Source organism: Protopterus annectens, chromosome 1.part1, assembly GCF_019279795.1.
Source record: "Protopterus annectens isolate FY-2018-M chromosome 1.part1, PAN1.0, whole genome shotgun sequence".
In the NCBI taxonomy this organism is placed as follows: Eukaryota; Metazoa; Chordata; order Ceratodontiformes; family Protopteridae; genus Protopterus; species Protopterus annectens.
The window spans coordinates 290,332,760-290,345,006 of NC_056726.1; the positions used below are offsets into that span (position 1 = coordinate 290,332,760).

The 12,247-nt window shown below is 44.6% G+C and overlaps 1 protein-coding gene across 2 annotated transcripts in view; it reads right to left on the reverse strand.

Moving 5' to 3' along the window:
- RRP7A (ribosomal RNA processing 7 homolog A) overlaps positions 1-12,247 on the reverse strand; it is a 269,296-nt gene that overhangs the window by 15,850 nt on the left and 241,199 nt on the right. The gene's annotated exons all lie outside the window — the stretch shown is intronic.

Here is a 12,247-nt window from a genome sequence, read left to right on the forward strand (position 1 = left end):
GGAAGCTAGATTAACAAGGGAGGTGATGATTAGTGATCAGCAGTATGGTTTCATGCCAAGAAAGAGCACTACAGATGCGATGTTTGCTCTGAGAGTGTTGATGGAGAAGTACAGAGAAGGTCAGAAGGAGTTGCATTGTGCCTTTGTGGATTTAGAGAAAGCATATGACAGGGTGCCTAGAGAGGGGTTGTGGTATTGTATGAGGAGGTCGGGAGTGTCAGAGAAGTATGTAAGAGTGGTACAAGATATGTACGAGGGTAGTGTGACAGCGGTGAGGTCTGCAGTGGGAGTGACGGATGCGTTTAAGGTGGAGGTGGGATTACATCAAGGATCAGCTCTGAGTCCTTTCTTATTTGCAATGGTGATGGACAGGTTGACAGACAAGATCAGACAGGAGTCCCCGTGGAGATGTTTGCAGATGACATTGTGATCTGTAGTGAGAGTAGGGAACAGGTGGAGGAGACCCTGGAGAGGTGGAGATATGCTCTACAGAGAAGAGGAATGAACGTCAGCAGGACTAAGACAGAATATATGTGTGTGAATGAGAGGGAGGATAGAGGAATGGTGAGGATGCAAGGAGTAGAGGTGGTGAAGGTGAATGAGTTTAAGTACTTGGGATCAACAGTTCAGAGTAATGGTGAGTGTGGAAGAGAGGTGAAGAAGAGAGTACAGGCAAGATGGAGTGGGTGGAGAAGAGTGTCAGGAGTAATTTGTGACAGACGAGTACCAGTAAGAGTGAAAGGGAAGGTCTACAAGAGGGTAGTGAGACCAGCTATGTTATACAGGTTGGAGACAGTGGCAATGACATAAAAGCAGGAGTCAGAGCTTGACGTGGCAGAGTTGAAGATGTTAAGATTTGCACTGGGTGTGACGAGGATGGACAGGATTAGGAATAAGTATATTAGAGGGTCAGCCCAGGTTGGAAGGTTTGGAGACAAAGCAAGAGAGGCAAGATTACATTGGTTTGGACATGTGCTGAGGAGGGATGCAGAGTAAATTGGGAAAAAGATGCTAAGGACGAAACTGCCAGGTAGCAGGAAAAGAGGAAGGCCTAAGATAAGGTTTATGGATGCGGTGAGAGAGGATATGCAGGTGGTTGGTGTGACAGAGCAAGATGCAGAGGACAGGAGGAAATGGAAACAGTTGATCTGCTGTGGCGACCCCTAACGGGAGCAGCCGAAAGAAGAAGAAGAAGATATACACATATATATATATATATATATATATATATATATATATATATATATATATAATTTAAAACACAAACCATATACCTCCAAACAAAAGCAAATACACCAAAAAGGCTTTTAATCATAGTAAAAGAAAAAGGCTTTTAATCATAGTAAAAGAAAGGAGAAGTATAGTTAGAGAAAAATAGGGGGCTGGAGGGAGGGTAACCAGGACTGCAACAGTGAATACACTCAAGCATCTAAATTTATGGTACGTGTACTATGTTCTTCGTGTTTCACTGTTGCAGTCATTACATTTGGGTAGAATCCCAAAGTTATGGTTGGGAGGATGGATTTATTTAGCATTCGGAGCAGCTATAAGGCCCTGCAAGACAGCAGTAGCAAAGCCAGCTCTGGATTTAGAGAAGAGAGGTAAATGGTAATGTTTGGTGAATGTATGAACTGATCTCCAGGTAGCAGCTTCTAAAATGTCTCTGGTAGGAACCCCTCTGAGAAAGGCTGCATAAGTAGATGCAGCCCTGGTGGAATGAGATCTGATCCCCTTGGGGACAGGTTTACCATGGTGCATATAGCAGAAATGAATACAATGGCTTATCCATTTGGAAATAGTCTGCTTTGAAATAGCCTTTCCCTCTGCCCCTGCAGCAAATCCCACCAATAGTTGTTCAGATTTTCTTTTGTCTTGTTTAAGTAGAATCTTAGTTGTCTGTGTACATCCAATGAATGCAGAATCCGCTCACCCTTGTTCTGTGGACTGGGAAAGAAAGTTGGCAGATGAATGGTCTGATTAAGAGCCACACTGGATACCACCTTAGTCATAAAGGATGGATTGGTCCTGAGAGCCACCCTGTCCAGATAAAAAATAATGAAAGGCTCCACTGCCATAAGAGCCTGCAATTCTGAAATCCTTCTAGCTGAAGTAACTGCTAAAAAAAGCTGTTTTCCAAGAGAGAAATTTTAGGTCTGCAGTACCAGCTGGCTCAAAAGGAGGTAGACAGAGTTTTTCCAAAACAAAATTGAGGTCCCATGCAGGAGTTGGTGCTCTCCTGGGAGGTCTTACATTTTTGGCCCCTCTGAGATACTGCTTTAGCAGAGGATGAGAGGAGAGGGGAGGTTCTGTGTTGTAATGAGCTGAAATGGCAGATGCATGCATTTTTATGGAAGAAAAAGATAGGCCCTTGTGAAGCATCTCAGTTAAGTATTGCAGAATCTGAGAATATTGGGCACTGCTGTGCTTATTGCTTGTGCTTGGCTCCAGGAACAGAATCTTTTCCATTTGTCAGCATAAGATTTTCTAGTACTAGGCCTTCTAGCCTCCAAAATGACATCCATCACAGGTTTGCTGAGAGACGCCAAGGGTGAAATCAGTTGATTAGCCATGCTGCAAGATTCAAAATTTGGAGCGGAGTGTGCAGAATTTGGTAGTTCTGCTGTGACAGTAGGTAAGGTGTCTGAGGCAGGTGCCACGGAGGAAGGTGTGACACACTGCGCAGGCGCGGGTACCAGTGTTGGCGGGGCCAGTCTGGAGCAACCAGAATCATTTTTGGTTTGTCCTGTCTGACTTTTAGTAGGACTTTGGAGAGCAGAGGCAGAGGGGGAAAAGCATAGACTGATAGGTTTTTCCAGCTGAATGATAGAGCATCCACTTTCCAAGCTTTTTTGTGATGAATTCTTGTGCAGAATTTGTCCAACTGATAGTTCTGGGGTGAGGCAAAAAGATCTATGTCTGGGCTCCCCCATTTACGGGTCAACATGCTGAAAACTTGTGGTTCCAGTTTCCATTCGTGTGGGTCCATAAGATTTCTGCTTAATTCGTCTGCCAGAGTATTTAGCTTTCCTGGCAGGAATTGAGCTTGTTGATGTATTTGATAAGTCAAGGCCGTGTTCCACAATGCCATGGCTAGTCTGCAAAAGGGGTAGGAATGTGTACCCCCCTGCTTGTTTATGCACCACATGACTGTGGTGTTGTCTGTCTTTATCAGTAATTGTCCTGGATGAAGATAATCCTTGAAGGCTGTCAGAGCATTCTGTACAGCTAGCATCTCTTTCTGATTGATATGTAGGTGCATTTGAATTGGACTCCATTTGCCCTGAATGCATTTCCCTGCCAGATGCGCCCCCCACCCACCAAGCATAGTCTGATGCATCTGTAGTTAGGGTTTGGGCGGCAGGGGGTGGAGTGAATGGCAGTCCCTTGTTTTGGTGGCAGGCTTCTGCCCACCATAGGAACTCTAGTTGCAGGCAATGTATGATAGGAATCATTGTTTCCAGGCTCTGACAATGTTGACTCCATAAACTTTTTAGGTATCATTGAAGTTTCCTCATATGCAGTCTTGCATATACAATTAGAAGAATGCAGAAAGGCCATGAACCTCAAGGCATGCAGAATTTCTCTTGCAGATAGCTGGGTTTTTGTGTCCACCTGTTGGAAGTAAGTCATCAATTGAATTTGCTTTTCTGGCGTAAGGCAAGTTATCTGGGCAGTTGTATTCAAGCTTGCACCAAGGAATGTAATTTTTTTGAGAGGGTACCAGTTGTGATTTCTTTTCGTTTATGGTGTACCCTAACAAGTTAGAATCCTTTTTACAAACGCCAGGTGCTTTAGAGGAGTGTCCTTGTTTTCTGCCTGAATTAGACAATCGCCAGGTATGGATAAATTTGAATATTTCTTTGCCTGCAAAATGCAATTACTGGTGTCAGGCACTTTCTGAAGACCCTGAGCACAGTAGATAAGCCTCTTGGCAGTGCAGAGAACTGGTAATGCAAGTAGCCTGTTTTGAAGCGGAGGTATCTTCTGCAAGATTCCCTGATTGGTATATGCAGGTAAGCCACTTTTAAGTCTAGAGTTACCAACCAGGCATCTTTGCTTAGCATAGGTAGTAACTGTTGAAGAGTCAGCATCTTGAATTTTGGGATGCCCAGAAATGTATTTAGAATAGATAGGTCCAGAATTGGACGCCATGATTTGTCTTTTCTGGGTACCAGGAAAAGTCTTGAATAGAAACTTTGTCCCTTTTCCTCTTCTGGTACTGGATGAATAGCCCCCCCCCCCCCATATTCATGAGGGACAGAACTTGTTTCTGGGCCTCTGCCAACTGATTTGGAGGCAGATCTGGCCATCCATTTGGGATTGGCAAAGTGTGGAAATGAAATCTGCATCCCTGAGATACTATATTTAAAACCCATTTGTCCTGGGTAATCAGTTGCCAGTTTCATGCATGAAGTGCCAGTTTTCCCCCCAAAGGGGGGGCCAAAATGTAAGTGCTTGGTGATTACATTGGAAAGTCATTGAGACTGTTTACCATAGGGAGGTGCCTTGTTGCTTCCTGGTTTGGAGGTGGAGGCACCCCATTGTTTTGTTCTAAAAGTTCCTTGTGACTGAAACCTGGAGCCTTTGGAATGTCTGGATTTGACTTGAGAGCCTCTCGTGGGAACTGGAAAGGACCAGTTCTTAGTAGGCCAGTGCCTACTAAATCTGGGTGGCTGCACTCGTAAGAAATCTTTCACAGTTTGCATAGATTTAGCTTCATCTTCCATCTTTTTCAAAACTTCTTAGGCTTTATTACCAAAGAGACTGTCCTGTTGTAAAGGAGCATCCAACAATTTTGCTTTAACATGGTCAGGCAGATTTTGCTCCTTGAGCCAAGCATGCATTCTTATCACAGATCCAGTTGCGGCAGCCCTGCAAGAGGCCTCTCCAAGGAATCAAAACCACATTGCAAAGTATGTTTTCCAACTTGTTCAGCTGAATGTAATAAATCCTGCAACTCTTTATTTTCCACACAGAGATCAACATCATTTTCTGTTTAAGTAAACCCATGACATGCTGTTGATATTTAAGCATATGAAATTGACAGTTTAAAGCCCTGATTGCCAAGGTTGCAGACGTGTAAACCTTCTTACCCCATCTATCCAGCGCCCTGGAATCTCTGTCAGAGGGGGTAGGATTTTTAGCAGCAGAGGCCTTAATGCCCTTGGGACCCTGAGAAATGGTTTCAGGGTCAGCAGTAGGGTTTTTGAAAAGGAATTTGTGGGAGTCAGGAACCCTGTAGTATCTGTCTGGCTTACTAGGAGCCGGAGGCAGGGAATCACGATTCATACTGGATTCTGAGAAAACATCAACAATGTCTAGAACAGCAGGTATAGCCAAAAGCCTATGCTGAGGAAGAAGAAGAAAATCCCCAAGTCTCTTTTTAGATACAGAGAAATCCTGACTTTCCCAATGGAAGTGTTCTCTTAAGGTATGTAAAGTTTCTCCAAAAGAGAAATGCTCAGGGGGAGAAGCAGAAGGGATGGAATCTTATGCATCAGAGTCCTCATAAGTAGGTACAGATAAATCCTGTTCAGAAGAAGAATCAGAAGAAATAGAAACCTGATCTGAAGATTCATAGTCAGTGCCTTGCCTAGGCATCTTAGCAGGAGGGGGATGGGTACCCCTGATCAAGGTAATTAAATCTTCAGCCATTTTGATCATTTGTTTTTAGGCATTGGGGCCTGTACACGTGGCCCAAGCGTCAGTTTTTTAGACATAGAAGTAGATTTTGGCCTTAGTTTTGAAGATGGTGTTGGTTTAATATACAAATCTTTAGGTCCTCAGAAGCCAGTGCCTGCTCAGCGGCTCCGGACCCATCTAAGGTAGAGACATTCGCGGGTTCAATACTTAAAGCAACTCGCGGCATACCGGAGTCCGAATGGGTCTCAGTAGAGGCCTGCGAATCAAAAGTAGCGGGTATCAGGGACTGCGAAAGCGCCTCACTGAGTAACGGCGAACCGGCGACTGGCTTAGGAGAAGCATCATCATCAGTTTTGGACCTTGACGGTCTGTGTCTTTTTCTTTGCGTTTTTTAGGTATTCCGGTAGTCGGACTGCTAACCGGCATTTCTGGATAGTTAAATCTGGAGCCAAAATATTTAGAAATAAAATATACAGATGTTTAATCATGCGTTAATTAAATTTAGCACAAAACCGACAGCAAGGCACGTTGTGGTCAGGGCCTAGGCAAGGAATACAGTACAAATGAAAATCCTTATGAGGCATTTGCTTCCCACAAGTAATGATATTATTAACTTTTACTGACATCGGTAAGGAGCAAGAAAAAGTTTCCCCAATGGGGTACTTAGCTTTTAGTTGAAGACTTCGGTTCTGAAACTCGAAAATTAAAATTTCAGGAGTCGGCCGACCGGCACTTGCGAACTGCTTCTGCTTCGGGCTCCGCGCGGCAAGAAAGACTGATGTAATGGTGTCGGCTGCATGTTTTTTTACCCCTGACTACCTGACGTCATGGAAGAAGGGACAGTAACCGACGCAGGACCCAAGACTTTGTTAATCAGGCTGATTGAGGGCATCTTGCCAGCAGATTACCCAAATGTATTGACTGCAACAGTAAAACATGAAGAACATCCGTAAGCATGTCCTCAGCAAACAGGTGCCTAAAATCCTATTACCCACAGCGTCAGTTGAAGACTGGCCAAGTCAGGATGGATAAGAGATCCCTTGTTTTTTGTGAGAAGGTCAACCTTGTGAGGTTACCTGTGGTGATTGCCCCTGGCCAAGTGAAGAAGGGGGAGCCAATGCTGTCTGGGCCAAAAGGAAGTCACCAGCAAGATTTTGGGGGAGTCTTGCTTAATCTTGTGAGGACCCTCAAAATCACAGGAAGAAGAGGAAATGTGTAGAGAAACATCTCTTTCCAAGGAAAAGGCTTGAGACTCTGGTACAGAAAAGAGGAAGTTGTCTGATCAGATGGGAAGCAAAAAGGTCTACCCATGGAGTAACCCACTGACTAACAATTTCCAGAAATACATCTCCGTGAAGCATCCATTTGTGAGCCTGTGTACTGGACCTGCTCAAGGCATCTGCCACTATATTTTGCTATGAAGGAATGCAGACAGCCCGAAGAGTCACTTGATACCGGACAGCTAGATCCCACACCTGAAGAGCAAGTCTGCAAAGAAAGTAGGAGTGTGCCTCCCTCTTGCTTGTTGATATACCATATCACTGGGATATTGTCTGTTAAGACTCTGAGAGGCCCTGGAAGAAAGAGGGAATGAAAAGCCTGAAGAGCTAAAAGGAGAGCTCTCATCTCCTTTATGTTGATGAGATTTGACCACTGATGAGGAGGCCAGAGACCCTGGACTTTGAGGGAAGCAAGAGAGGTTCCCCACCCTGTCAGGGGCATCCAAAACAAGTTCCTGAGATGGGAACTGGATGTTGAAAAGGAAGTCCTGGGTTGAGAGAAAGCTGATGAATCTACCAGTGAAGTTCGAATTTGAGGCATGGAAGGAAAGTAACTAGAAAATCCAGCAGATGACAGTGTTAAAGCCACACTGACTTGAGGAACCACTGCAGTTTTCTCATATATGGTCCGGCTAGAGGTAGCAGAGAAATGGTGGAGGCCGTGAATAATAGAACCATGAGCAAATCCCTGGCTCTGAAAGAATCCAGAGGAAGAAGAGATAAAAAAAAAAGTGACTAGAGAAAGAGCTTTTGGTGCAGACAGGGATGCCAGCATAGGAATGGTCTGGATCCTGCAACAGAGAAAAACATGATCTTAAGAAGGAACCAGGACTGATTTCTGAAAGTTTTTGCTGAAATTGGAGGGTACTGAAGCACAACCTCAGAGGATGCAGCCTGAATAAGTAGGTCATCTAAATAAGGAAAATTCTGAACCCCTCTCTTCTTGCAAAAGGCAATAACAGGAGCAAGGTATTTGGTGAATATTCTTGGGGTAGTAGAGAGGCCAAAAGAAAAGCACAGAAAGTACAGTTGTGTACACTTACCATAAATGTAGATGTTCGAGTGTATTCACTGTTGCAGTCATCACATTTGGGTTATCCCTGCCAGGGTAGCCCCCGGCTGGCCTGAATACCAGAGGCTTAGTATTTCTGCATCAGTTGCTGTCACTTCAGGACTGATGTCAGGTCGTCAGTAGTATAAAGTAAGGCAGCCGATACCACATCATCAGTTTTTCTTGCCCTAACCTGTCAGGAGTCCCCAAGTAGGAGCCAGGTTCTGGTGGAAGAACCCCACCAGTAGAAAGTAAATACCAATATGTCCCTTGTAAGGAGAAAGAAGAAAAAAGAGGGATGGAGGGAGGGAAATCAAGACTGCAACAGCAAATACACTGGAACATCTACATTTATGTTAAGTTTACACAACTGTACTATGTTCTTCATGTTTCACTGTTGCAGTCATCACATTTGGGTTGATTCTCAAAGCTGAGGAAATGGGTGGAGGCAGTCATGGAAAAGTACAGTTTTGTACCTACCATAAATGTAGATGTCCGATAGGAATGCATCTGCAGTCCTTACAAATGGGTTGTCCTGTCGTCAGGCAGCCCTTCGGTCGGCCGGATTCCAAAGTCTGGGTCTGGCCTCGGCTGGTGTCGCACTTCACCCGACGTCATAGCTGCAGTTATTCGGGTATAAAGGCATCAGCCGACGCCATTTTCCTCAGTGTTTCTTGCCCCAGATGCCAGGTGCCCTCTAGGAAGGCTAAATTTGGATAAATGCACATGATTCCAAATAGTAGAGAGCAAACAAAAAATAGGCATGTATGTACATATATACAAACAAATACACCATAATAGATTCCCCCAGCTAGCTACAACATGGGCAAATACCCTAGGAGTACCACAGAGGGGAAGGAGGGTGGGTAATCCTGACTGCAGATGCATTCCTATCGGACATCTACATTTATGGTAGGTACAAAACTGTACTATGTCCTTCAAGGATGCATCTGCAGTCCTTACAAATGGGTAGAATACCATAGCAAAACTGGGGGAGGAGGAGAAATAAAATTATGGTGTAGTTAAGATCCCTTGCAAAACAGCAGTGGCAAAACCTGCTCGGGATCTGGAGTATAAAGGTAAATTATAATGCTTGGCAAATGTATGCACGGAGCTCCAAGTAGCAGCCTCTAAAATGTCTTTGGTAGCCACTCCTCGTAGAAAAGCTGTGGTAGTGGCTGTAGCCCTTGTAGAGTGAGGCCTGATGTTTTCTGGAGTTTTCTTTCCATGGTAGGAGTAACAAAATCTAATGCAATTTCCTATCCATTTAGAGATTGTTTTGAAATTGCTTTTCCTTCCATTCCTGTTGCATATGCTACCAGTAGCTGGTCAGTTTTCCTATTGCCCTTGGTCCTGTCCAGGTAGTAGCGTAATTGTCTATGCACATCCAAGGTATGCAACAGCCTTTCTCCCCTGTTCTGAGGGTTGGGGAAGAATGTAGGTAGGTGGATAGCCTGATTCAAAGATACTCTGGAGACCACCTTAGGCATAAAAGTAGGATTAGTTCTCATGGATACTCTATCTTGGTGGAAGATCAGGAAGGGCTGTACTGCCATTAGTGCCTGTAGCTCAGATACCCTTCTTGCTGAAGTGATTGCCAACAGGAAAGCAGTTTTCCATGATAAGTATTGTAATTCTGCTGTTGCTGCTGGTTGAAAGGAGGAAGTGTCAATTTTCTAGCACAAAGTTCAAGTCCCATGCTGGCAATGGTGGTTTTACATTTTTAATTCCTCTCAGAAACTGCCTGAGCAGAGGATGTGAGAAGACTGGAGGATCCAAGTCGTATTCTGCTGAAATAGCTGATGCATGAATCTTGATGGAAGAATAGGACAGGCCTTTGTGGAAGAGCTCTGCCAAGTATTCCAGGATGTTGGCTATGTTTACCAGTGACACATTTTCTCCTTTTGCAGTACTCCAAATGAAATATCTTTTCCATTTTGCTGAATAATTTTTTCTTGTTGAGGGTCTGCGAGCCTCCAAGATAATGTCTTTTACCCTTTGGGATAAATTTGGGTTATTTGTTCTTATGCAATGTTCCAGGCAGTTAGCTGCAGTGTTTTCAGGTTTGGATGCAGGGTGTTGTAGTTGTTCTGTGTTAACAGCAAGGGAACAAGGGTAGGTGCCATATTTGTTCCCGAGACATGCTCCTCAGTAATGGGTACCAATGTTGTCTTGGCCAGTCTGGAGCTATCAGGATGATCCTTGGACGGTCCTCCTTGATCTTCAATAGCACCTTGTGCATCAAAGGAAGTGGTGGGAATGCATATGCTGTCAGGTTTTTCCAACTGAAAGATAGGAGTCCACCTTCCAAGCAAGTGGGTGGTACGTCCTTGTGCAGAATTTCTTTAGTTGGTGATTGCGTGGGGATGCAAATAAGTCTATTTGAGGGAGTCCCCATTTTCTTGTAATGGTTTTGAAGATGTCCGGATGCAGCATCCATTCGTGGGCATCCGTGGTAGTCCTGCTTAGTATGTCTGCTAGGATGTTTTCTTTTCCTGGTACAAAAATTGCTTGTAACTGAACGTTGTAACTCAGGGCCACATTCCAGAGATCCATTGCCATCCGGCATAGAGGGTGAATGTGTGCCTCCCTGTTTGTTGATGTACCACATAACTGTGGTGTTGTCTGTCCTTATCAACAGTTGACCTTGTCGAAGAAATGGTCTGAATGTCTGAATTGCCAGTTTTACTGCCAGCATTTCCTTTTGATTTATGTGTAGGTGCAGCTGGTCTTGAGTCCATAAGCCTTGTATGCACTTGTCTAGCATGTGGGCCCCCCAACCGAGGTCTGAGGCGTCCGTGGTAATGGTTTGGCTTGGTTGAGTGTTGTGGAAGGGCAATCCTTTGTTTGATTGACAGGCCTGAGCCCACCATTGGAATTCTTGCTTCAGGCATGGAATTATTGGAATTTGGGTTTCTAGGCTGTGCTTGTGCTGAGACCATAAATTCCTTAGGTACCACTGTAACTTTCTCATATGCAGTCTGGCATGTGTAACCAATATTATGCAGGATGCCATGAAACCCAAGGCTTGCAGGACTTTTCTTGCTGTTAGATGGTTCTGCTTTGTTAATGCCAAGAAGTATAGAGGAGTTGCTCCTGTTTTTCTACTGTTAGGAATGCCATTTGCTTCGATGTGTCCAGCTCTGCACCCAAGAAGGTTATCCTTTGGGATGGTATCAGCCTTGACTTGTTTATATTGACTGTGTATCCCAGGGCTTGTAGTAGGTAAATGACCCTTTTCAAGTCTTCTGCTAACTTGATTTTGTTGTCCGCTTGTATCAGGCAGTCGTCCAGGTAAGGGTAGATTTGGATTCCTGGAGCCTGCAATGAGCAATTACTGATGCCAGGCATTTCGTGAACACTCTGGGCGCAGTAGATAAGCCAAAGGGCAATGCTGAGAATTGATAATGCTCTGATCCTGCAAGAAATCTGAGGTATCTTCTGCAATTTGGTCGTATGGGGACGTGCAGGTATGCCTCCTTGAGATCTAGAGTTACCAGCCAAGACTCCTTGCCCAGCATGGGAAGAAGCTGCTGTAGGGTCAGCATTTTGAATTTTGGAACAATGAGGAATGTGTTTAAAGCGGACAGGTCGAGAATAGGTCTCCATTTGCTTTCTTTTCTTGGTACCAGGAAGAGTCTGGAGTAAAATCCCTGTCCTTGCTCCATAGATGGTACCTTTTCCACAGCTCTCATTTTTAATAATTGAGATATTTGTTTTAGAGCTTCTGCCTTTTGATTTGGAGGTAGGTTTGGCATTCCTCTCTTCCCTGGTAGAGTATGGAAGTGAAACCTGTAACCTTGGTCTATTGTCTGCAAAATCCACTTGTCTCTTGTGATGTAATGCCAGTTTACTGAAAATAAGGCTAGCTTCCCGCCCAAGGGTGCTTTTAGTTGTTCCCTGGCAGGTGGTGCTAGAACCAAGTCACTGTGATTGTCCTGTAGTAGTGGTGGTGGCTGTGTCCGTGGCTGCACCTCGCTGGTTGTTACCCTGCCACTGGCGTCCTCTGTAGGCACCTCTGGATTGACTTCGGCCTCTTGAACGCCTATTCCTGCCTCTCTGGGCTCTGGAGGAGTCGGGAAAGGACCAATTCTTGGAGGGCCAATTCCTGCTAAACCTTGGAGGTTGGACCTGTAAGAAATCTTTCACTGTTTGGACAGATTTTGCCTTCTCTTCCATCTTCTTGAGCACCTGTTGTGCAGGAGAGCCAAACAAATTGATCTTGTCCATGGGAGCATCTAGTAATTTGGATTTCACATGGTCTGGTAAGGCC